The sequence below is a fragment of the Pleurodeles waltl genome, chromosome 7 (genome assembly GCF_031143425.1).
Source record: "Pleurodeles waltl isolate 20211129_DDA chromosome 7, aPleWal1.hap1.20221129, whole genome shotgun sequence".
Lineage (NCBI taxonomy): Eukaryota > Metazoa > Chordata > Amphibia > Caudata > Salamandridae > Pleurodeles > Pleurodeles waltl.
The window spans coordinates 1265554746-1265580068 of NC_090446.1; the positions used below are offsets into that span (position 1 = coordinate 1265554746).

Sequence of the window (25323 nt, forward strand, 5' to 3'; positions counted from 1 at the left end):
GATCCATGCGTGAGCCTTTATGATACTGTACCTCCAAATCAAGGCAATGCTGATTCAAACACAGCAACCGTGCAATGTAAACCAAAACAACTACTGTGTTATTCAGCTCGCCGCAAGCACCGTAGCGTTTAAAATAGCTGTGCCTAATGAAGGTGGAAGCTGTGGACTAAACAAAGATGCTGAGTTGAACTGCTGGAAAATTACAGCTCCAAAGTTGAAAGAGGCATGCTCCTGTATAGCGAATTAATTGCCTTGGGGTTCAATGTGAGGATTGCAGCATAACAGAAAGTGCAGCTGGTGGCGGCACCTGTATGAATTAAATCGCTGTACCGGAAGGAGGCAGGAGCTGTGACTGAACAAGCAAAAGAGCGGGAGGTTGGGCCATAATAATGAACAAGCAAGGGAGCGAGAGGTGCGGCCAGAATGATAACAAGCAAAAAGAAAGCAGGATCTGAAGCAATGCTGAAGTAACGTGGAGGAAAGGACTTGCTAACAGCAAGCAACGTAGCGGGAGGTGCAGTTGCAATGATAACTAGCCGAAAGCAAAATGATCACTTCGCCGGCATACTTTTAATGTTCGTGAGTCATTCTGCATGTGTCACAACACTTTGCAAGCACAGGGTCCTTAAAGCAAACGAAACCTATATTGCATACAATACATGGTAACAAAGCCGTTTACCCTGTTAGGAAGTGGGTGCTGTACTCAAAACGAGCAGGGAGCGCATCTACAGTGGGGGACGGCACCACACCACGTAGATACAAAAATTGTAAAGCAGCTAAAACATGAAGCGCGACTGTGGTGAATTGCCGGTCCTGTGGTGGGACCACCAACGTTGTAATTATGCCCTCAGATTTTTTCATGTGGGGTGAGCACTTTCCCATTGTGAGTCATAGTATATTTAATTTGTCATGTATTTAATTTATGTAATGATGTTTTATGTAGCGTGGGTCTAGCCATGTCATCCTTCATAATCTAAATGTGTTTGTCTATAAAACAGGAGATACTTCATGCATCTTTGTGGAGCTGATGTTCCAGGAAAAACGAAGGTGGCAAGAGACAAGGTCCTTTTTACCTGCAGAATAACTAAAAAATGGTGAAAAAGTGATGTTTACATATTCGCCTTCTGCATGAAGTGCTGGGGACTCAGAATTTTGAGTGGATCGTACTGACGAAGGGGTTTTGATCACTAGAGGTATTGTTACTTTAACTTTTTATTTCCGTTTAGTGTTTTATTTCTTTCCCCTGGTGAACTCAAGGTGCCAAGGAGAACAGAAAAGACGATTATTGAACTATATCTCCTGACAATAATTATAGGAGACGTACTCCATTCAGATATTACATTGTTACTCACAAGGGGGTTAAAGAAGGCAACAATTATGATTCACAAATTTAAGTACTGGTGATAGTGAGTGAGATACTGGATATATACTTATTGCTTATCAAAGGTGCTGTTGTCTCATTTTGGTTACTTCATGGTGGTTGACACAGTTGTGGAGGAGTGCAGATTTAAGTCAGGAAATTAGAGTCCAGCAAAACAGATGATCAAATTTGCCCAATATTCTTTAATCCACATATAGGTCCTGTGTTGAGTTCACGTAAAGCAATTTCCAATAGTTTGTTTTACAAATGTTTCATAGCCTTGACTTCTAGATCTGAGACCTTCTTTGTGTCAGCATTGAGTATAGCCATCAGTTTACATATGGTCGATTCTGGTCAATAGGCTTGTTAGCTATTGATATTAATCTGTTGTTCTTTTGTAGCAGTAGTTCTCTGATGACCATCACATCTTCAGGTGATTGTGTTTATCCTTGAGGATTTTCTGCTTCACTTTTTTACTGTGCTTTCCGTACATGCCTTGATTTGAATGTTAGCTTACTCTGGCATTTAGAACTTTTCCTTATCTTTGTTTCACTTTCAACCCACAATTTGTTTGTGTGTATTTTAAAGAGGCTCACAGTCACCCCAGAACTACAACAACAACTTAGTTGTTCATCTTATTGTGTCCTATTTCGTTCTGTGATCTATGTTGCAATTTGCTTTTAAAAGCTTAGCAATATTATAACTGCAGTGCCAGAATGTCTTTCCAGTTATTCAGTTTTAAGTACTCCTACTGGGGAATCATTGTGGTATTTGCACCCAACCTTGGCAAGTACTCTGCATCAAGGTTTACACTAATACATGTTGGTGCTGGTGTCTGCAAAAGCCACAATATGATGCATTTGCTATGCAATTATAGCACACCCGACCACCCACAAGGTGCACTGTCCAACTAGCAATAGCATTGAAACAGCTGCAAAACTCATTAAATGCTTACTCAGCTGTTCGGCTTAAACATGATCATAGTGAAGCACAGACACTTAACAATTTGTGCAACACATGCATAGGCGAATGAGGTACCAAAATGGGAGGGTGGGGGGTGCAGTAAACTAGCAGGTATATGGATTGCCTCTCAATCGCTGCAGTATGCAGTGCACTTCAGAACTGTATCCTGCATGTGTCCGATGCTGTGCTGAGAGGGCTCAATGGGGAGTCAACAATTTATCTGCAAGGGAACATATTGGAAAGTCAGGGGAGAGTGTCAGTGTCTCTAAGACTTGTAGTCATGAACAGCCATGGACATTGGGGCTATTTGGGGAACCAGTGTTGGTGTGTGCTGTACAAGGTATAAGAATGGGCCTGGAGAAGAAGGTACGCCTTGTCAGCCCCCCCCAACTCCACCTTCGACCACAAAGCAGTAATGTTTTTTTTATTTATTCAAATGTACTTACTTGATCTGATTCTGGCAGGGGCTGCTGAGATGGGGCTGCAGGACTTTAAAAGCAACCCACCTAGCCTGTGCAGTCAGACCGCTTCAAATTGTGATTACAGTTGGTGATGTTTTTAGGTTGAGCATAGTAGCACGCAAGCACTGCTTTTCCAACATGTTGGTATCTATGTGGGCTTTCAACCACGCCCACCTCACGCCCATCACTTTCACTCGTTCCAGGGCTTGCCTTTCAAAAAGTCTTGATGACATTGGTAAATGCTTTACCTTTGTCCCTCCTTGGGGCGGTTTTCTTACCGCCTTGGGGACCGACCCTGTTATATTGATATTTGCATGTTTGCTGATATGTTTGACTGTGATTACTCCCTGTGCCTTGAGCTGCCAGACTCAGGGCATACATTGTGAATTGTGTCTCTTAAGAAGGATGGGTGTAAATTGTAGAGTCCGCTGGACTCTGAGCTCAGCTTTCAGGCAGACATCCTGTACAATAGTAGGACGCACCCACATATTTCCGCTTTGCCTCAGTTCAGATTCTTTGTATAATCCAACCAAAATTAGATTATTAGTTTTGCTTTCATGTTTTTCAGCAATGTAGATGGCAAATTGATTATGGATAAATATAATCTAAATTCTTAGTTGCACATGGGTGTTCTAGAATGCACACTTTGGATGAACTGCAGTGAACTATAGGCACTCTGGATTTAGAATGTTTTTGGTACATTTATTTATATATAATATACATGTCTGTATATATATATGTGTGTTTATAGATATGTGTGTATATTTATATATATATGTGTGTGTGCATATATATCCATATATCAGCAATGTATTCATAAAAAGGTAAAGAAAGCTGAAACATTCTATATCTATATATACATATAGAGTAAGAATCTAAATTTACACACACAAAACCAAGGAAATTCAGATGTTATTCTTAAAGTTATTTCAGTTAACTATAACTCACACCATAAGGTGAGTATAACTCACCCTTCCCACCAATATATTTACTGTAAATGTTACATTGATATTATCAATGATGTTATCAAAGATGTCATGAGTGATGTAATATGTGGGGCAATCAGCAGTGCATGGCGAGGGTGCAAGATATAGTCACCTTAGGGCCTGAGTTATAGTGACGTGAGATAATCATAACTAACTGCTTAATTTCTATGGTTTTGTGCGAGTAAAAAGTGAACCTTACTATAAGGTCACTGTAATCCTTGGGTTTTTAGGTAAATTTCTATGTTTTTTTAAATTCTATTTCAAAACTATAACTTCCCTGTAACCTTTGTTTTTTTCAGTTAATTTCCATAGTTTTTTTAACGTTAATTAATTGTAATTACTTTACGTTAATCCAACTACTGCCGTGCATGGCCTTCAGCCGTCCACGGCAGGGATTGACCTGCCACTACCCCCTACAACCACCCAACCCAGCGCCATGCTCGGCCGTTGGCTGGGATCTGCAGGGGTTGCACTCAGGATACTTTCCACACCATGATCTATTTTTGTGCCAAATTGTATGAAAATCTGTTCAGCCCTTTTGCCACTGTCTGTTTAAAAAGTATATGAAAAGTACATTATTGGATAAAAGTGTTTTGGGACCCCACTTAACTAATCACCACAAAACGTTACATAACCAGCCAATGTAGAAAATGTAATAAGTCTGCAGAGTTTTGTTGCAATTGTTCAAATAGTAGCAAAGGTACTGGCAATCAAAAATCCAAGGAATTCCTATCTTGCAGAATCCTAACTATATTTACAGATTGGCTACCACTCAAGCGGTCACTGGTCACCCATAATTAGGTCAGAGCTTCCATTAGAAATTCTTTTTTTGTTTTGCTAATAACTTTGGTGCATTTGATGAATTACCACAAAACTTTGTAAATCATTTCCTTTTTTATTGTTTAGTGCTATTTAGTTTGATTTATAAGGTTTTGGGGTCATCCATCAAGCAGTGGCTGAGAAAAAGGGGGTGTTGTTCTGTGTATTGAGAACATCGCTATGTAACTACTGGCTATATCTAGCCCCAGCTGGTAGAAAACAGCATTTAAGCCAAGTTTTGAGAACCATTGTGCGCCTTTGAGGTCTGTCACAATGTTGTCCGTGGTCGGGGTGATATGCCATTCTTACCAAATGGTCTTATTGGGGAGACGCATGTACACAAAGAGTCTAATTACCCTAGGTTGTTTGGGTTTGTGTGCTATTACAAAAGGCGAGTACAATGGTGTAGGTCCAGTGACCTTCTCGATCACCCCTTGCTGCTCCAAGATCTGAAGTTCCTCCTCCGCTAACAGTGTCCGGTGGAATGGCGCTCTCTGGTGTCAGAGTGCTGTGGGTCTCAGAGTGTCATCGATGTGTAGCAACACCTTAGTGTTCTTGAGCCATCCAAGTCCTTCGAACTGCTGGGAAAACTCCTGCATGATCGCCACTGTGTGATTCGTGGATCTGCCAGTGAAGAATACCAGCCCCTGGTCTTCCACTGTTGCCAAACTAGGAGAGTATTGGTGTTGCCTTTGTTTATATGGAAACAAGCCATTGTCACTCTTCACCACCACTTCCATTACTCCCACCAGCGCGAACAGCTCTGTGCCCCAATATGTGTAGATTCTCACTCTGGTGGGAACCAGCTCAGGACCTGCTACTATTTTTCCAATCTGGGTGGTGTCCATCTTGCTGACTGACACTCCTGTGTCAATTAAGGCCCTTATGAATGTATCTCTGATCTTCACAATGCACATGGGTGGTGGGGGAGTTACATTTTTATCCTTGCTTGCAAAAGAGATGGTGAACACCTCATTGGTATCATCCTCATCGAACACGGGACTCCTGAACTGCTCATGGGGGCTGGTCTTCGGGCTACTCCTCATCAATGGACAATTGCTGCAGGGCCACCCTCAGCTTGTCGTTGTTCGATGTTCTCAGTTCTCTCCTTTCACTGCGGCACGCTTTTTCAAAGTGGTTCAGTCATCCAAAGCAAGAGCACATATGCCCCCAGGCAGGGTAGACATTGGGTGTTCCTTGGGAAACCTGCCCTCTGGTCACCATGGCGTGTTTGGGGCCCGCAAGAGAGCAGGTCATCACTGAATAGTGTCCACCTGCTCGACTTTCACCTTCACAATGCGAGTTGTGCTAGTCAGGGCCAACCCTTTCAACAGGGCCACCTCCGTGTCATCCGCACAGCTGTTTGCCAGCTCATGCAACTTTCTCAATACGAAAATCACACCCAGAGTAATACCTGGCTGGCACAGGATGAGCTGCTGCAGGGCTGCCAACTTGCAGCCTCATATCAGCTGTGCCCTGATCTCTACATGTGCACCATCTTCCTAAGGTGTGCTTACAAGACATCAGTGGTTTCATCCTCAGCTTGTCTGGCTTGTTGCAGCTTAAACAACTCATAGTCTGAGTTCAGCGGTGGTTTGAAGTGCCTGTCCAAAGCTGCCACAGCAGTGTCAAGGTCTGTATCCTCACCTGTGCTGTGCAGGTTCTCGAACAGCTCACACAATTCTGTCCCTCCCAAGTGAAGCAGTAGCGATTTTTTCACCGCCCCATCCATTTCTCATGTAGTGCAAAGGAGTGCTTCAGCCTCCCAACCCAAGAGCACCATTGCAGCTTGGCTGTCACTGGGTCCACAAGCGTATTGAATGGCGGCAAAGCTGTGCCAGATAAGTGGGTGTATGGAGCAGGGGATGGCGGCATGGAGCCTGTTGCTGCTGCAACATTATGCGACTCACTGTATGGCATGAAAGCCTCCAATAAATGTCTGGGCCTGGGCAAGAGTGTAGGCAGCTGTGGCGTGGGCCAAAAGATCACCAAACTGACTGCCCTTACCTTCTGGGCTCTTCTATGTCAGGGTTTGCCATTAATGCAGTTGACTGCTTTCCTGACCCTAAGCGCCATGTTTAAGCTTGCGAGCACGCACAGTGAAGGCTAGATGAGTCTTCATAAATGTAAAACTTGAGGAAAAACTTACTGCCCAGCAAATGTCCTTCTTGCTCATTGCACAGCATGTCTCCCCCTTTTCCTCATTGTCTTTTTTTACTTTCAGTTCCTTATAATCCCTCTTTTATGAGCCTTTCCCCATTTCTTTTCTTTTCTTCAGTGGAGAAATCCATCTCTCCTTTCAAGGGCGAGCTACTCAGCTCCAGCACAAAGCCTCAGTCTGGTTCAGTAGCTATCTGGAGAGGGGGATGCCCAGTGCACCTCGTATAGCAGCAGGTGGTGCTGTTCACACATTGAATAAGTTGGGCCTCTGAATTCTTGACCGGCTTGATCCTGCAGGCACCAGGAAGCCCAGGGGATGCAGTAGGCAGAAGTGATGTTGCTCACTGGCATTCCAGCAGGAACTACAGGCTTCCAGAACCTCACCTCAGGCTTGCTACATACTCTTAGTGGCGCAGCTGGCTCTCTTTCTGCCGCAGGCAGGGCCACAGCAACAAAACTAGTGAGAGAAAGACTGCCTTTGTCAACAAATGTGGAGCCCTCATGGCTAACATGGGAACCGCTGCAATTGCACTGCAATAATGGATACAGGCACATGATGGATGTTGTGTCTTGGCTGCAGCAAGCAGTCACTCCAGCCTTCATTTATGCCCTTGGAGCGCCGCTAGTAATCATGCTACAAAGTATGGTCGAAACAGGGTGGCCCTCTATACTGGGGAGTCCACTCATGTGAATAATAGTTTGTCTGCCCGCACTGATTTGGGCAGGAAAACATGTGTTTGCTTCTGAATGGTGGGAGCATTTTTACACCTCCCACCAGGTGGGAGCAAACATGCCTTCCCTGCCTGCAGCAGTGCAGGCAGGAAAGACATGTCTGTTCCAACCCGGTGGGAGATTCAAACATGAACCTGTTGAGAGGGAGCAGAGATCTGTTTCCCTTTCTGCACTCCTGTGGGCACAGAAAAAGACATTGCTCCCACCGAAGGGAGCATGAGAAGCGAGCTGCTCTCTCAGAGCATGAGCATTGCAGACTCCCACACTATGGGTGGTGCGGGCTGGCGCCCTGTGACTTGCCCTAATGTCTGCCAACTTGAGGTTTGTAGGCTCCCACCTAGGGCCCATTGTGAAGGGGTCACTCGGGCATAAAAAGGGTTGGGGAGTGGGACTGCATACCCCCTTCCCTAAATTATGGACGTTGGCCCTGGGAGATGGGGTGCCCATGGGCCTAACAAAGTTCAGGAAAGGGGGAACCCCAGGGCATAATACACCTCCCCTTAGAGTTTGGCCCCAGGAGAGGAGGGTTGCGGAGTGTAGCTCTATGGCTCCCCATCCCCTTAATAATAGAATTCTGCTCCTGAGATGGGTCCCCGGTGCCTAAAATGACTTTGGGAGGGGTGTGGAGCCCCCTTCCCTTTTTTATGCAATTCGACGCATGGGGATGAGATCCCAGGGGTGAACAAGGCTCGAGGAGGAGGGCCACACTTCCCTCATCTACTTAGAATTTGGTACCAGAGGATGGGATCCCTGGAGCCTTGGGGATGGGATCTGTGGACTGTGCAGCCCTCTCCCCTTCTAATCACATTTGACCCCTGTGGGTGAGGTTTGTGGGCTACAAAAGGCACTGAGAGTGGTGCTGCACAGCAAAGGATAGGAATCTGGGGCAATTTAGAATTGGGGAGGGTGATCCATGCCCCCTCTTCTTCTTTAAATAAAATATGACCTTAGCGGATGGGGTCCATATGGGCTTGGAGAGCGGGGACACTTGCCCCTCCCCTAATTGAAAGATATTTGGCCCTGGGGAAGGTGGAATTCCCTGGGTCTCTTAAGGCTCGGTAGGAAGGCCATGTGCCCCCTCCCCTATAATTATAATACTGACCACCTCAAAACGCACCTGCCAGAAGCTCAAGAAGAAATGGATCCTCGAGCGCACTCCCGACAACCTTGCCACCCTCAAAGACGCCAACCGTGATCACCACCAACGGATCCGACTCGCCAAGCGCGCCCATTTCACTGAACGCCTCAACAACAACGCCCACGATTGCAAAGAACTCTTCGGCATCGTGAAGGAACTCTCCAACCCTAACGCCAACATCAACGACGTCCCACCCTCCCAGAAACTCTGCGACAACCTCTCCACCTTCTTCCACCAGAAAATCGCAGCCATCCACGACAGTTTCAACACCGCTCCTCCGCCAGACCCCACCCCTGACAACGCCGCCCACGCCTGCCGCCTCACCGCCTGGACCCAAGTGGACGACGCCGAAACCCTAACAACCATGAATTCCATCCACTCAGGCTCTCCCACGGACCCATGCCCACATCACGCATTCAACAAAGCCGTAGCCACCATCGCCCCCATACTCCGCAAGATCATCAACCTCTCCTTCAACACCGCCACCTTCCCGGACAGCTGGAAGCACGCAGAAATCCAACCCCTCCTCAAGAAACCCAAGGCTGACCCCAACGATCTCAAAAACTTCCGACCGATCTCTCTCCTCCCTTTTCCAGCGAAAGTCATCGAGAAGATCGCCAACACACAGCTCGCCCACTTCCTAGAAGCCAACTCCATCCTAGACCCCTCTCAATCTGGATTCAGACGAAACCACAGTACCGAGACCGCACTCCTCGCCGCCACGGATGACATCAGACAACAAATAGACAACGGCGAAACCTCAGCCCTCATCCTCCTCGACCTATCAGCCGCCTTCGACACAGTCTGCCACCGCACCCTACTGGCCCGTCTCCACGAAGCCGGCATCCAAGACAAAGCCCTCAACTGGATCTCATCCTTCCTCTCCGACAGAACCCAGAGAGTCCGGCTCTCCCCCTTCCGCTCCAAAGCCACCAACCTCATCTGCGGCGTCCCCCAAGGCTCCTCTCTCAGTCCAACGTTGTTCAACGTCTACATGGCCCCCCTTGCAAAAGTGGCCCGTCAACACAACCTCAGCATCATCTCCTACGCCGACGACACCCAGCTCGTCCTCTCACTGACCAAAGACCCTCTCACCGCCAAAACCAACCTCCACGAGGGACTAAAATCCATCGCCGAGTGGATGAACAACAGCCGCCTGAAGCTCAACTCCGACAAGACGGAAGTCCTCATCCTCGGACGCTCCCCCTCGGCCTGGAACGACTCCTGGTGGCCCACTGCACTCGGACCCCCACCCACCCCAGCCAACCACGCAAGAAACCTCAGATTCATCCTCGACTCCGCTCTCACCATGTCCAAACAGGTCAACGCCGTCTCCTCTTCCTGTTACAACACCCTCCGAATGCTCCGCAGAATCTTCAAGTGGATTCCAATAGGAACCAGAAAGACGGTAACTCAAGCCCTCGTCAGTAGCAGACTTGACTACGGCAACGCACTCTACACAGGCATCCCAACAAAAGACATCAAACGACTCCAGCGCATCCAGAACGCATCCGCCCGCCTGATCCTCGACATACCCCGCCGATGCCACATCTCCCCTCTCCTGAAAGACCTCCACTGGCTCCCCGTGGAAAAAAGGATCACCTTCAAACTCCTCATCCACGCTCACAAGGCTCTACACAACACCGGACCCACTTACCTCAACACCAGACTCAACTTTTACGTCCACACACGTCAACTCCACTCTGCCAACCTCGCCCTCGCCATCGTCCCCCGAATCCAGCGCAAGACCTCTGGCGGCAGATCCTTCTCCTTCCTTGCCGCCAAGACCTGGAACTCTCTCCCCACCTCGCTACGCCAGACCCAGGACCTTCTCACCTTCAGGAGACTCCTCAAGACTTGGCTCTTCGAACGCTAGCAGCTCCCTCCCCCCCCCCCCTCAGCGCCTCGAAACCCTGACGGGTACATAGTGCGCTTAATAAGTTCTCTGATTGATTGATTGATTGATAATATGACCCTGGGGATGGGGTCCCTAGGGCCTCTTAAGGCTCATACAATCTCCTCCCCTATAATTAAAAAAGGCTTCAACAATATGGTTCTTGGCTTTGGGGCCCATTTGTACTTGGGAAGGGTCTAAAAGTATTTGGCCCCAGGGGATGGGTTTCCCAGGGCTTCTTAAGGCTTAGGAAGGGGGGCATGTTTACATATACACAAATATAGGTATATAGTTGATCTATTTGTGTGTTGTACTTGTGACTCGTTGTATTCTTTGGGATCCAGATTTTTGCACTGGCTGGCCATTGTTTTCTTGTGATCCTTCATCTTCTAGTACATATATATAGATTTTTGAAAAATTAAACCAAACCTACACATTTGATGATGAAACTCTTCTGGCTACATTTGATGTTATATCATTAAACACCAGTATACCACATGATGATGGGTTTATGGCATTATCCGAAGCTCTTAATAAAATAATTGTGAAAAAAACCACGCCACACTAAATTCAGCATCGTCTACAGCCAAGCACTCAGAATAAGATGCATCTACAGTAATGAAGACACCCATTTAAAAATGAGGCTATCCTCTGCATATCATTCTGCAACAAATTGACAAGTCTTTACGGTTACCCACAGAAGTACTTATTTGGAATACGAACAGAAGAAACAAAAGTGAAAGAATCCCATTTGTGGTTGACCATCATCCATCAGCTCCCAACTACAGAGATATAATACAAACAGTTTTTCCCTTACTTTGCACTTGTGGAAAATTGCAAAAGCTTTTCCCAAAACCGCCAGTCATTGCTTACCGCAGAGCTCCAAATTTACAATCGCTTATTGTGAGAGCTGAATTTAAGCAAGCTGTAACAAATGCAAGAGTTTATTGCTGTGATTCTAAAAGGTGCATCACATGTGAATACCTTTGTGAATACCTTTTTACAAACATCATCCGTAACTAGCTCTGTTACATGAAGGACCAATGGAATAAGACAGCATCTTACATGTTGCTCAACATGCATTATTTCTGTGATTCAGTGTCAACGTCAAAGCTGTTAAAAACAATATGCAGGCCAAACAGTGAATTACCTCCATACACGATTCAGGAACCACAAATCAGCAATAACTAACAAGAAACTTGACCAGCCTGTAGCCAATCATTTTAACCTGCTGGACCATTTACTATCAGATTTGAAGACTTTCCCTGTGGAACATGTCTTAAAGGAAGAACTACTGGACATTAGAGAAAACCTCTGGATGTACCATTTAAAATCACTGCATTCAAATGGACTTAACATCATTTGACAATACCACTTGATGTCTGCATATCTGAAGAGTTCTCAGGCCTGCATTGATTCCACATTCCAATTGGAATCTTCACTAATGATGCTTTTTGAAAATCCAGCAGTGTCAGCTGTGCAGCCACTGAGCAAACCATCTTGTACTACCTGAGGAAGGCAGAAGCTGAAACGTTGTAGCGGAAATATATTTTTGTCCTTTGGCATGACCATCTGTTCGAGTCACTTCTTTCTCGTGTGTATATATATATATATATATATATATATATATATATATATATATATATCGATAGATAGATATTTATATATATCTTTCAAAGTGATGAGGTTCCACTCGTCATACAGCTGCACCACAGCTGAAATAAACAGCTGCTGTTTTTAACAGGGAAAAACTGCTGATATTCATATTTATCAATGATCGTGTCTTTTATTGTCAATATTGTGCTGCTCCCAAAAAAGGCTAAGTGTCCACTCATTTTGGCTTACACATTCTACTAGACACTCCCCACATCAACAGAGCTACCTCAAATTCTGCATTAGTCCTCTATTGTTACAGCTACACATTTCAGACTACTGGTACCACCATCTTGTAGTCTGAAAAGTGTTGAGTTGACAATCATCTTGTTCCAAATCCTCTGGTATTCCTAATAGTTCCATTGATTTAAATTTGAAAATGTCATTTAAAACTACAATTTATTAAAACCATATACAGAGACAGACATAATAAACCTGATACAAATTCACCAACCAATGATAATAGTGCATATAGCTGTATTTATGCACATGTACAAATCCATTTGCCCTGCATAATATATACTCATACAGTATGTTTCCTGTCAAAATAAAGTGGCATGTGCATACATATATTGTTTTCCTATTTAAAAATACTATTACCAATAAAATTAGTCCATACATTTTTAACCTTTTAAACTGAAGCCATGTGGACTACCAATAGATGAATTATGTATATAACATCCAAGTTGTGAAGAGTATCCAACTCACCTCACAAACTGTTGCAATAATTTGTATATGTCATTTTGGCCTTGGAAGTAAATATATCTTAATTCTTGCTCTGTGTATAACATTGCAATAAAGTGACACTAGCGCATTTGCAATTCTAACTTGAAATGTTGTGGCCAATCCAATTAATATGCAAACTGCCCAAAATGATCATATAGTCCACCTAATAGGTAGACTCTTTAATTGGTGGCACAATTGTGGATCTAATGACCGATATTATGAGGCATATAATCAATTAATAAATAATGTACAACAGATTTGCCTTAAAATTATATATGCCTCAATTGTCAATCTGTATGTGACATTTGAATAAAGTGACATTGTGCATGTATTTATAATTCAAAATGTTACACCCAATCTGATTGATACCAAGACTCCTGTAGGTGCTTATATAAAACACCAATCAATAAAGCTGTACTTGGTGTCCTAATTATAAATCTAGAGACATTTAATGTATTGTGCAGACCATAATATAATGATCGATCAACGTAGGACGCTGGCCTGGTGTGTGGTGCGTACCCAAGGTGCTTACACCTTATACCAGGTCCAGGTATCCCCTCTTAGGGAAGTGTAGGCTGTGTCTAGAAGCCAGGCTCTCTAGAGGTAGCTGTGGATGAGCAGCCAAGGCTTATCTAGGAGACATGCAAAGCTCATGCAATACCACTGTAGTCACACAGCACTTACACACATGAAAGAAAGCACTCAGTTGTATAAAAATAAAGATACTTTATTTTTGGAACACAATACCACAAAATACTAGAAGGGCAACCCTCCAATAGGAGACAAGTAATGAACTAAATATATACACTAGTAAACAGCAATAGGCATAGAAAAGATTAGAAAACAGTGCAAATACCAATAATCAATAGTGACCCTAGGGGGTGCCCAAACCATATACTAAAACAAAAAAATGGAATGTGAACATGGGCCACCCACCTAGGTAAGTGGAATGTGTAGAGGGGAGCTGGGAGTACTAGAAAACCATAGAGGTAAGTAACACAGTACCCCCAACGACCTGGAAAGCAGGAGTAAATCGCTAGAATTTCCCTAACTACCCAAAAGGAAGAAAAAGAAGAAGAGAAGACACCCAGATAAGACTGCAAGAAACCAGTGGTGGATTCCTAGAGAAGAAGACCTGTGGAGAGAGGGGACGGAGCCTAAAAGTGTCAGTGGAGTCCAGGAGGAGTAGAAGCTACTACCCACCCAGCTGTACTTGATAGAGGTGGTCGACAGTGAGGGAAAACAGGTCAGCACTGCAGCCCTGGAGCCGAAGAAGAGTTCCTGATGGATGTAGAAGATGTCCCACGCTGGAGTGAAGATTGCAGATGGGTGTCTGTGCAGGAATTCCATCAACAAGCCTTGGCAAAGGCATATTTGCAGTTAGTGGAAAAGTGGAGCTGACAGGGACCAGCAAATCCCAGGAGGACGCAACCCAAGAGGGAGAGTCAGAGGAGACCCTGAGCAAAGGCAGTATCCACAGGACAGGGACACAGAAGTTGCAGAAGGAGCCCATGCAGCACTGCAGAAAAGGATCCCACACCACAGGAGAATCACACAGAGGGCTATGCATCACAGGAAGGAGTGCTGGGGACTGGAGCTACAGGTCACCTGAAGATCCTTTGGAGTAGATGCAAACAGGCTTTGGCAGCTGAAAGAGACACAGTGCACAGGGGTATTGTCCTGCACAGGAAAGCAAAGGTTTACCTCCAACAAAAATGGACAGCTTGCGTAGAGGACCAAGAGGACTACTCCAGACTACCACCTATGATGCAGGATCCACGCAGCTCAAGATGAGGGTAGATCCACACAGCCGGTTGTCGTTGCAGCAGGTGCCTGCAGATGCAGGGGAGTGACTCCTTCACTCCAAGGGAGATTCCTTCTTTCTTCTGGTGCAGACTGAAGACACACCACCCTCAGTGGATGCACAGCCGGCGGAAATGTTGTAATTGCTGGCAGGAGCCCTGGAAAGAATGTTGCAGAAGTTTTCTTCCTCTTGGAGGCAGCTTGTCAGGCCCTGAAGGTTCCAGTTGCAGTTCCAGAGGTCACTAGTTGAAGTAGAGGTTGCAGAGGTGTCCTGCTGGAAACTTGCAAGCTGAATCTGTGGACCCGCCAGAGAGAGAGCGGCCCTAAATAGCCCTGAAAGGGGAATTGGTTACCTAGCCAGGTAAGCACCTATCAGGAGGGGGCTCTGACATCACCTGCCTGGCCTCTCAGATGCTCCCAGAGTTCCCTGTTGTTAGAAATGGGTTTTTTGGTTGGCAGTCAGGTTACCCTCTGTCCAAGCAAGAACCCTCACTCTAGTTAGGGTAAGTCACACACTATCCAAATTATCCTGTGCCCACCCTCTGGTAGCTTGGCATGAGCAGTCAGGCTTAACTTAGAAGGCAATGTGTAAAGCATTTGTGCAATAAATCATACAATAACACAATATAGCACCACAAAAATACACCACACAGTGTTTAGAAAAATATATAATATTTATCTAGATATTTGCAGGTCAAAACGAATAAAGATGCAATTTGAAATTGTAGAGATATCACTGAAAAGTGATAGTCTTTAAAAAGCAAACAAAGTCTCTTTCAAGCCCAAAGTACCTGGTTTAAAGTGGAAAATCTCCGCAAAGGGCCGCAGAAGAAGAGATACGTGGAAAAATGGTGTGTGCGTCGATTTCTCCCCTGCACACACGGACTTGCATCGTTATTTTTCATGCGGGGAAGTCGTGCGTCGTTTTCCGGCTGCGCGTTGTTATGGTGGGATGTGCGTGGAATCTTCTCCCTTAAGGCAGGCGTCGCGTCGATTTTCTTTCTGAAGTCAGGCGGCGTTGTCCAGGCGAGGCCATGCGTCGAAGTTCCGGTCGCACCGCAGGTGTCGCGTTGAGCGGCGTCTTTCCAGATCAGCGTGCAGTGAATTTTTCACCGCGGAGCAAGCTGTGCGTCAAATTTTTCTACGCACAAGGTATCCAAATGAAAAAGAGAAGTCTTTTTGGTCCTGAGACTTCAGGGAACAGGAGGCAAGCTCTATCCATGCCCTTGGAGAGCACTTCAGCAGCAAGGCAAGAGTTCAGCAAGGCAGCAGGGCAACAGCAAGGCAGCAGTCCTTTGTAGAAAGCAGACAGGTGAGTCCTTTAGGCAGCCAGGCAGTTCTTCTTGGCAGAATGCAGGTTCTGGTTCAGGTTTCTTCTCCAGCAAGTGTCTGGTGAGGTACGGCAGATGCCCCGTTTTATACCAAAATGTGCCTATGAAGTGGGGGAGATTTCAAAGAGTGGCTAAGAAGTGCACCAGGTCCCCTTTCAGTTCAATCCTGTCTGCCAGGGTCCCAGTAGGGTGTGCGGCGGTCCTTTGTGTCAGAGCAGGCCCTCCACCCTCCCAGCCCAGGAAGACCCATTCAAAATGCAGATGTATGCAAGTGAGGCTGAGTACCCTGTGTTTGGGGTGTGTCTGAGTGAATGCACAAGGGGCTGTCAACTAAACCTAGCCAGACATGGATTGTAAGGCACAGAAAGATTTAAGTGCAAAGAAATGCTCACTTTCTAAAAGTGGCATTTCTAGAATAGTAATATTAAATCCAACTTCACCAGTCAGCAGGATTTTGTATTACCATTCTGGTCATACTAAATATGACCTTCCTGCTCCTTTCAGATCAGCAACTGCACTTCAACAATGTATAAGTACAGCCCCAATGTTAGCCTATGAAGGGAGCAGGCCTCACAGTAGTTGAAAAACAAATTTAGGAGTTTTACACTACCAGGACATATAAACTACACAGGTACATGTCCTGCCTTTTACCCACACAGCACCCTGCTCTAGGGGTTACCTAGGGCACACATTAGGGGTGACTTATATGTAGAAAAAGGAGAGGATTAGGCTTGGCAAGTACTTTTAAATGCCAAGTCAAGTGGCAGTGAAACTGCACACACAGGCCTTGCAATGGCAGGCCTGAGACAAGGTTAAGGGGCTACTTAAGTGGGTGGCACAACCAGTGCTGCAGGCCCACTAGTAGCATTTAATCTACAGGCCCTAGGCACATACAGTGCACATTACTAGGGACTTATGGGTAAATTAAATAGTCCAATTGGGTATGATCCAATGTTACCATGTTTAAAGGGAGAGAGCATATGCACTTTAGCACTGGTTAGCAGTGGTAAAGTGTGCAGAGTCTAAAAACCAGCAAAAATGAGGTCAGAAAAAGAGAAGGAGGAATGCAAAAAGTCTGGGGATAACCCTGCAGAAGGGCCATTTCCAACACCTGCCAACCTTGGAAACAAGATGGCAGAACCCAGGGACCCTCTGGGGGGAGCTCTGAGACCCACCCCTGGGGTGGTGATGGACAGGGGAGTGGTCACTCCCCGTTCCATTGTCCAGTTTTGCAGCAGAGCAGGGACTGGGGGTCCCTTAACCGGTGTGGACTGGTTTATACATGGATGGCACCAAATGTGCCCTTCAAAGCATGACAGTGGCTTTGGGAGGCTACCCCTCCCAAGCCAGTCACACCTATTTCCATAGGAGGAGGGTGTTACCTCCCTCTCCCAAGGTAATACTTTGTTCTGCCTTCCTGGGCTTGATCAGATCAAGCAGCAAGAGGGCAGAAACCTGTCTGAGGGGTGGCAGCAGCTTGGGCTGCTCGGAAAACCCTATAAGACTAGTGGTAGCAATGCTGGGGGTCCTCTAGGGAGCCCCCATAGTGCATGGAATCATACTTCCAATACTTGCAACAGTATTGGGGTATGATTTCGACATGTTTGATATCAAACATGCCCAGGTTTGGAGTTACCATTATGTAGCTGGACATAGGTAGTAACCTATGTCCAGTACACGCATACAATGACATCTCCGCACTCACAAAGTCCAGGAAAATGAATCTGGAGTTTGTGGGGGCACCTCTGCTAGTGCAGGGGTGCCCTCACACACAGGTACCTGTACACTGCCCTCTGGACTGGGAGGGCCTACCATAGGGGTGACTTACAGTGACCTGGTGCAGTGACCTGTAGTGGATGCACACATTTCACACAGACTGCAATGGCGGACCTGCAGAACCTTTTGCATGGGCTCCCTATGGGTGGCAGAATAACTGCTGCAGCCCATAGGGATCCCCTGGTACCCCAATGCCCTTGGTACCTAGGTACCATATACTAGGGATTTACATGGGGGCACCAGTATGCCAAATGTGGGGTGAAAAAGTTTCCAGCAACCAAGTTTTAAAAGGAGAGAGCATAATTACTGTGGTCCTGGTTAGCAGGATCCCAGTGAACACAGTCAAACACACTGACAGACAGGCCAAAGAATGAGGGTAACCATTCTAGAAAGTGACTATTTTCCTACAATCCGTATAAGTGATAATACCGTCATGGCTCTAAGTAGTAACAATATTGCATGCCTAGACTGACCTGGATCGCATATATTGCAAATTGGGCCAAAAGAGTGTGAGTCACATATATGTGCATATTTTTACATCCCTGCAGTAACAGTCAATATCCAATAAGTAGTATCAATATTATAGAAGTGAGAATGTTTCATATAAAGATTATGGCACAATTTTGAAATACCACATTGTGCGATTAAACACATAATCTATAGAATGCCTAAAAAATATTGTAATAACACATAAGATTGGCAACAGATCACCGTTCTAAGCGCAGCAATGAATAACATCAATAAACATTGGACCTATGTTTGCTGCTGTCACACTTATGTCATCAATATCTGAACCAACCATCTTCTATAAATGCACATGTAGTTCAGCATCTAAGTTATGTCCCCATGGTTTTTCTCAGCCCCATATTAAAATCATTTTGGATTCCATTCTCCTTATTTCTAATGTCTTATCTTCCATCCTCAGACCTGACTTTATTTGTTCAATTCCATAGAAGGTTAAAGTGTTGCAGTCTCCTCCATGGGTGTCCCAGAAATGTTTGGCTAATGGATACGATCTATCTTGGTTCTTAATTTCTTTAAGATGTAACAAAAATCTGATTTTCAATTTATGAGACTGCTTCCTACATATTTCTTCTTACAACCACATTGAATAATATAAATCACATATTCGGTTTCCCATGTAATTATGTCTGTGATGGGATATCTTCTTCCTTCAAATGTTTCAAAGCTTTGCATATACACAGCATATTTAGAGGCCTTAAAATGACTGCAATTCCAGTACCCCATTCTCTTTATTGTCAACCAAGATGGGTTCTCTTTTCCCTCTTTTCTCCCAAATAAGCTCTTGGTTAATAGATCCCCCAATAAACTAGCTGTCAAATATGTAATTTGGGGGTGTTGGCCAATCTTCATTTTAATGTGTTACCCTTGTTGCAGGACATGCCAGTTGCATTTCAAAATGTTTTTAAGTGCCTAATGTTGATGATCGTATTCCAAAAACAGTCTAGGTGGGGGCATGCCATCTCTTGTATGTTCATTGGAGTACTGATGTTTGTAAAGCACGTAGTACCTTTTCTTACATTTTACGGTATTATATGCATCGATGAGAACTTTATGTGGGTATTCTCTCTCCAAGAATCTCTACATTATGGCCACTGTCTCCATCTCAAATGCCAAATTATCTGAACAAATCCTGTGGGCCCACAGGAACGTACTGTAGGAAATACTCCATTTTAAAGCCTTCAGATGCCCACTACTGCCATGTAGTATTGAGTTACATGCTGTTGGTTTGAAAAACACAGACGTTTCCAGTTTATCATTCTTAACTACAAGCAAAACATTAAAAAAAAAAAATTGCTCCTCCTCCATGATGTTACAAGATGGTTGTTCAGATTATTCCTGTTAAGTAGGTCAGAATATTTTTGTGAAGCATTTTCTTGACCATCCCATATGAGATGGAGAGATCATCTATATATTGCACCAACAGCACTAATTTCTCCATATAGGCACTTAGAGCATCCGACCATGCTACTTCTTTTTCCCACCATCCCATGTAGAGGTTAGCATAGGTGGGCGCAAATGATGTCCCCCTTTCTGTACCCTTTTTCTGGAAATAATACTCATTGTCAAATAAAAAAATATTGTGTGTTAGGCAGAACAATAACATAGCCATTAACATCTCTGTGTGTTGAAAAAATTCTATGGGACGTGTTCTCAAGAAGTACCTGCAAGCTTCCATGCCATATTGATGTTTAATTGATGGATACAAGGATGAAACATCCATTGTCACTAGGAAGGCTTCAGCAATAGGGTTCTTGGCTTTGGGGCCCATTTGTGCTTGGAAGGGGTCTAATAGCATTTGGCTCCAAGGGATGGGGTCCTCAGAGCCTGCTAAGGCTTAGGGAGGGGGGCCATGTTTACAGATACACATATATATGTATTTGGTTGATATATTTGTGTGTGTGTGTGTGTATATATATATATATATATATATATATATATTTTTTTTTTTTTCACTGAAAAAACAAAGGTTACAGGGATGTTATAGTTGGGAAATAGAATTAAATGAAAGAATAGAAATTCACTTAACAAACCAAAGCCAAAGGTTACCGGGGCATTATAGTTAGGCTCACATTTTAAACTTACCAAGCCATAGAAATTTGCCTGTTATAGTTAGTGTTATCGCAAGTAACTTAACTCGTGCCCTAAGGTAACTATAACTTGTGCCACCGCCGTGCAGTTTTTTGCTAAATAATTTTACCGCAAATGTTACATTGATATTACCAATGATGTTATCAAAGATGTCATGAGTGATGTATTATGTGGGGTAATTAGTAGTGCATGTTGAGAGCCCAAGTTATAGTTACCCCCCTCCCCAGGCTGATTCCGGCCCCCTCGACCCCAATCGCTGAGGTCTGATGTAAATATTTTGATATTTATCTTGGTCCCAGGGACCCCATTCCCCGGGGGTCCAACCTAATTATTTTCTTAGGGGGAAGAGGCTCTCTGGCCTTCTACCAAGGCCAATCCTGGCCCCAGGGACCTTATCCACAGGGGCCCAGCCTTGTCAGCTGGTTGCCCTCCAGGGCACCCAGTGAGAAGGGTAGGGACCACAGGGGGAGCCTGAAGGCCTCTGCGGTCCCAGCTGGCTCCCCAACTTCTTTGGGAGCCTAAATTTCGGACACTGCGAAGGAGCTGTTAAAGCAGCCCCTAGGGACATCAGTGGCTCCTCAAGCGGAGCAGAGCAAACCCCACTGAACTTTAATAGCCCAGAGGAGGTAGTAGTCCCTGGGGCATGTGGGTCCACTACAGACCCCCTATCTGTTTTAAAATTTGTACCCCAAGGAGGTGGCAGTCCCTGGGGCTGCAGAGGGTGCAGGCGGTCACTCACATTAGATTGAGACATGTGGCCCAGGGAGGTGGCAGTTCCCAGGGCTGCATGGGGGCTGTGCCCCACCACATAAAATGTATTTTCTGCCCTGTGAGGTGGTGGTGCCCTGGGCTTTGGGGGTGGCCCCCGCATTCAAAATGTGAATGTTCCTGGGACATGCCCACCTGGGGGTTACAGTTAAAGCAAGCACGGGGGCCAGCAATGGGAAATAGAATTAAATTAAACAATAGAAATTCACTTAAAAAACCAAAGCCAAAGGTTACCGGGGCATTATAGTTAGGCTCACATTTTAAACTTACCAAGCCATAGAAATTCAACTCTTATAGTTAGTGTTATCTCAAGTAACTTAACTCGTGCCCTAAGGTAACTATAACTTGTGCCACCGCCATGCAGTTTTCTGCTAAATAAGTTTACCGCAAATGTTACATTGATATTACCAATGATGTTATCAAAGATGTCATGAGTGATGTATTATGTGGGGTAATTAGTAGTGCATGTTGTGAGCGCAAGTTATAGTTACCCCCTCCCCAGGCTGATTCCGGCCCCATCGACCCCAATCGCTGAGGTCTGGTCTAAATATTTTGATAGTTATCTTGGTCCCAGGGACCCCATTCCCCGGGGGTCCAACCTAATTATTTTCTTGGGGGGAAGAGGCTCTCTGGCCTTCCACCAAGGCCAATCCCGGCCCCAGGGACCCTATACACAGGGTCCCAGCCTTGTCAGCTGGTTGCCCTCCAGGGCACCCAGTGAGAAGGCTAGGGACCACAGGGGGAGCCTGAAGGCCTCTGCGGTCCCAGCTGGCTCACCAACTTCTTTGGGAGCCTACACTTCTGACACTGCAAAGGAGCTGTTAAAGCAGCCCCTAGGGACATCAGTGGCTCCTCAGGCGGAGCAGCGCAAACTCCATTGAACTTGAATAGCCCAGAGGAAGTGGTGGTCCCCGGGGCATTTGGGTCCACTACAGACCCCCTATCTGTTTATAATTTGTACCCCAAGGAGGTGGCAGTCCCTGGGGCTGCAGAGGGTCCAGGAGGTCACTCACATTAGATTGAGAGATGTGCCCCAGGGAGGTGGCAGTTCCCGGGGCCGCATGGGTGCTGTGCCCCACCACATTAAATTTATTTTCTGCCCTGGGAGGTGGTGGTGCCCTGGGCTTTGGGGGTGGCCCCTGCATTCAAAATGTGAATTCTCCTGGGACAAGCCCATCTGGGGGTTGCAGTTAAAGCAAGCACAGGGGCCATCACTTGTTTTTTTGTGGGGTAATTTTGACCAGATCTAGAGATCTGCCACAACTCACAGTAAATGTTAAAAAAAAGGCTTCTTTAGTCTAAGGGGAGGGGATTCCGTCTGGGACCCCAGCACCAGAGTGTCATAGTTTGACTCTTGCTCTAGGCAAGACTGCTGGTTTAAGAGAGACAGTACTTATGTTTGTAGGTGACTATGCCAGTCCTACAACAATTCGCAACTGTCGTCCCAACCCTCCCGGCTCACAAGCAGCACCTCACCAGAAACCCAAATAGTAAAAGGTGATTTGTGGCAGCCTTTACGTATGGACTCAAGAGTGTGACATCTCAGAGAGTGTCATTGTTAGGCAGAGATTAGCCCTTTCTCACATGAACAATATGTCTCAATCAAACACAGGCAATGAAGAAGATGCAGTAAGGTTTCAATAGGTTTTATTTACCAAAACTGTAATCTGTGATAAGTTTTATGGCTGCAACGATTAAGATAATGAACAGTGCAAGAAACGGAATGGTAAAGACAAGAGTCATTAATACAAAGACCCCCACCATCTTGCAATATCACGAAAAGACATAAAGTACGGGATATGTCCTAATACCCTAATAATGCAAACCTAATCTCTAGCCTAGAAGAGAGCTCGAGGTCTCTAGCTCAGACTCCGTGGGGACACGAAGACTGGGTCAGCGTCAAGGCGACGTGCAGCATCGATAGCAGCGATGGCATCTTGTCGGAATTCCTTTGACTATCTGTTTAAGTGAGGAGTATTTTTACAGATCTGCTTGTACCCCTGATGTAGGTCTGTTCCCAAACAATAGAAAGCAAGACATGCTTGGGACGGTAATTTATATAAACAATTCCCTTGAAAGCGTTACGAGGGAAAGTACCTAATGTGAACACCTACAGTTTGTTTATCTTTGTCGCTTGACATTGATGCCTTCGCAGGGTGGTACTGATAATGCAAACTGTTTATTCACTTCTTTAGTTCTGGACTCAGCTGAGTCCCAAGATAACTGCCATCATTTCTTTGTTTAAGTTTTGTCAGCCAATCAGATCTCAGCACAAGATCGGGAGGGTTTGTGTCCCTATATATACAAATGTGGATTTTCTTTAATTTGTCAGTCAGTCAAAAACCTTTAATCCTATTTAAAAGAACCCATGAAAGTGTATGTTAAGAACAATAATAAGTTACTTAAAACATCATACATATAAATACAAATAATATAATAAGATATAAAAAGAATTAAAAAGAAACATACACAAAAACAGCATTACAGTAATCAATCCTATGAAAAACAGCATTACAGTAATCAATCCTATGGCTATCAATCCAGGGGTACCAGTTCAACATTGCCCAACACACCTCTTCATTTCCCAACCTCTGTAAATAGCACAAGCCCTCCTGATAGAATCTAGTATTTGTTTTTTGCAGAATTGGGACTAAAAACTTATGTCTTGGCACTTCATATAAACAACAAAAAAGCAAACAATGTCATGTATTTTTAACTGAAAATTTATCACAGCTGACAGGGGTTTCTTGTGAGACCAACAAAGCTGGATAGGGATGGCCACAGCTAATTGAATCAAAGAAAATCTAAGAAGAGAAAGGTACCTGCATGGAAAGGGTTCCTGACCCAAGTCAAGTAAGGTTCCAATTCCTCCGTCATTGAGAGAAGTACATATCTTACTAGAGCAGGCATGCTTTGAGCATTCTTTAATCTTATTTTGGTATAGTAATTTAAAACATTTTCCCTTAGGTGATAGAAGTCGGGTTATCATACAAATATTTTAGATTTATCACTTCAAAAGTCCTCCTGATGTATGCCAGCCATGGAATTTCCGCCACACTCGCTAAATTTAACTGAAATACAGGCTCGCATTAAAAAGGGCTCCGGGTTCAGCCATATCTTAACCCAATATAAAAGGGGGGCTAGTCGTAAAGAGTCCTCTAGATAAGGAAGCCCAAGTTCTTCATGGCAGATCAAATTTGCTGTACCTTGAGGAACCTGTATTAGCCTCTTGAGGAACAGATTTTCAGCTACTTGTAGACTATGCATGTTTGAATATTCCTATATGGCTGCCCCATATGCACCTGCAGAAATACATTTTGTCTGTACAAACAAATCAGCTTCTTAACAGGTTTATTCCCTAATTTCTGGGCAAATCTAAAAATCTGCGTTTTAAACAACAAGTTCGAACTGATAATAAATTATTCCAGGCCAACGAGGAAGTAAAAGGGATGCCCAAATAATTAAAATTTTGCAACTTTTTTATAACAGTACCCCTATTCTAAAAGTTTTAGTCTTTGTGTTACGAGGTCCACATGTCATGCCAAAAGATTCACTATAATTTATTTTAATGTCCAACGTCGACATATAATCTGTAAAACCATCTAATAAAACTTGCAATCCATTTGCAGTATGAGCCACTGAAATGACATTGTCCGCATATAATAAAATCGGAATCTGATAGGACCCCATACAAGGAAAATCGTTTCCACTTTGAGTAAAACAACTCGACATCCCATTTATATATAACAAAAAAAAATGGGTCAAGGATGCATCCCTTTAATTTGTCAAAAACTACTGAACAGATTTAAACCAAGTGGCAAAAAGGGTGCTTTCTGTACCAAAAGCCACCTTTCTGCCAAATTTGGTGTAATTCGCTGTTCAAAATCCCAATAGAAAAAGAAATGGGGAAAAGCATTTTGGGACCCTCTTTTTCTCGGCCCCCACTTGACGGATCACCCCAAAAGGTTCCAGACAGACACTGTAGTATAGACTCTAGTAAGGAGCACCCATCAAGCTTGGTGAGGATAGCACTGTGCTGATCCTATGCTTAAAAACTTTGCTAGATAAGCAGACATTTGAGGTGAGGAAATCTAGAGTGTCGCTGGTGTTGCAGGGTGCTCCTTACTAGAGCAGCTCTCC

The 25323-nt window shown here is 44.7% G+C and overlaps 1 protein-coding gene across 3 annotated transcripts in view; it reads left to right on the top strand.

Annotated features, from left to right (window-relative positions):
- LOC138246152 (histo-blood group ABO system transferase-like) overlaps positions 1-25323 on the top strand; it is a 384171-nt gene that overhangs the window by 38447 nt on the left and 320401 nt on the right. For 2 of the 3 annotated variants that reach the window (XM_069200434.1, XM_069200432.1), the window contains exon 2: positions 999-1193. The gene's annotated coding sequence lies outside the window, so the exon portion shown is untranslated. Of the gene's footprint in view, positions 1-79; positions 515-998; positions 1194-25323 lie in introns of those variants that run through there. The other variant, XM_069200433.1, reaches the window with a different exon arrangement.